Consider the following 1,813-nt stretch of genomic DNA (forward strand, 5'->3'; position numbering starts at 1 on the left):
TTCCAAAGACATATAGAATGGGAATAACAAATCAATAAAGTGTTCAGTCAGGAAGCATTTTTCATTCCGCAAGGGGAAGCTGGAAATGCACGACACAAGTCTCGCTAACTATTCAAGCTGTTGAAATCTGGAGTCGATGAGCATTTTCTGTCCCTGAGATTAAGTTAGAAATGTCCAGGGGACAAGGGAACGTTTACAAAATGACTCCCTTCACTTTAAGTCATCAATTAATGCATTGCTCGAACAGGCACTTGAACCCTGGACCCTCAGATTAAAAGTCTGATGCTCTACCGACTGAGCTATCCAAGCTTCAGCATTGCTGCATACCATATCCTTCTTCATACACTCAATACACTTAATCTTCATCAAAACGCAAAGATAATAGCAAAATACTGCCGATGCTGGAAATCTGAAAAATAAAAATAGAAAATACCTGTAAAAACTCAGCAGGCCTTACAGCATCTGCGGAGAGGAATAGACTTAATGTTTCGAGTCCGTATGAATCTTCATCAGAACTGAGGGAATATGTGAATGAGGTGAAGAATAAACTGGTTGAGGACGCTGGGGCAGGTAGAGCAGAATAGGGGGGCAGTGATAGGTGGAGGCAAAGAAGAGATTGCAAAATTGTCATACAGAAAAGGAGAAAGAGGTGCTGACGGTGGTGATATTAGCAAGGGATTAAGCTAATGGTGACATTAAGTGGTGAAAGGACGAGATAGGAACAGATAGGCAGGATGGGGTAAGGGATCGAAATAGGCTGACAGTTGGAGATGAAACCATGGATGGAATAAATTTACAAATAATGGAAATAGATGGGAAAACAAAAATATTTTTAAAAATATAAGTTATTGGAAAAAGGGGGGGTCGAAAAGTGACTGGAGATGGAGGAGAGAGTTGATGATCTGAAGTTGTTGACCTCAATGTTAAGTCCAGCAGGCTGTAAAGTACTTGGTCGGAAGATGAAGTGCTGTTCCTGCAGTTTGCATTGAGCTTCACTGAAACATTGCAGCACTACGCTTGCACTTCCCTCAATTTAGCCAACTGCATTCACTGCTCCCAATGTGGTTTCCTCTACATGGCGAGAACAAACGCAGACTGTGTGACGGTTTTGCTGGACACCATCAGTCTGGCCAGTCCTCCCTATCGCTTGGCACTGCAACACACACGGCTGATCTCATGCCCACATGTCCATCCTTGACCTGCTGCAATGTTCCAGTGTGAAGAGTCAGTCACAAGGGGACATAAGTTCAAGGTGAGGCGCAGGAGCTTTGGGGGGGGGGGGGGGTGGGAGGTTTACACATCTGGATTTTCCTGTCCATATGTCGTTTAAAAGCCCCATGATTAGTGCTGCTGCTTTGTGGTAAGCCCCCATCATCACCTCGTTTAAGCTCTGTCCTACTGTCTAGTTGCTTGTACACCACTGACACATGTGGCTCCTTAATTTATCATTTCTCATCTCAATCCAACCACTTCTACGTACTGGTTTCATGATCTTAGAATATCCCTCTTGATGTGCTAATAGCTGCCCATCTTCTCCTAACTTCCTGTCCTTCCTGTGTGCCTAAATGTCCTATGATCTAGAGCAGACAAAGCACTGAGCTGTGAACATTCTGGCTTTCCATGTCCATTCAACCCCTAATATACTCGGGATACTCCAACTGGACTATACCTGACAGGTTATGGGGTCGCCACTTCAGAAAGAACATTCTGAACTTGGAATTGGTGAACTGGAAATGTACGACAGCAAGAAAACTCGAACAGCATCTTCAGTTGGGAGTCGGGAATATAGGACTTGATCTTGTTCTCGACAAGG

At 44.1% G+C, this 1,813-nt stretch overlaps 1 non-coding gene across 1 annotated transcript; it reads right to left on the reverse strand.

Annotated features, from left to right (window-relative positions):
* Positions 1-236: 236 nt before the first annotated feature.
* trnak-uuu lies at positions 237-309 on the reverse strand. The gene has a single exon. It is a non-coding gene; the product is annotated as a tRNA-Lys (tRNA).
* Between the last annotated feature and the right edge of the window lie 1,504 nt (positions 310-1,813).

This window comes from Carcharodon carcharias, chromosome 24 (genome assembly GCF_017639515.1).
Source record: "Carcharodon carcharias isolate sCarCar2 chromosome 24, sCarCar2.pri, whole genome shotgun sequence".
Classification (NCBI taxonomy): Eukaryota; Metazoa; Chordata; class Chondrichthyes; order Lamniformes; family Lamnidae; genus Carcharodon; species Carcharodon carcharias.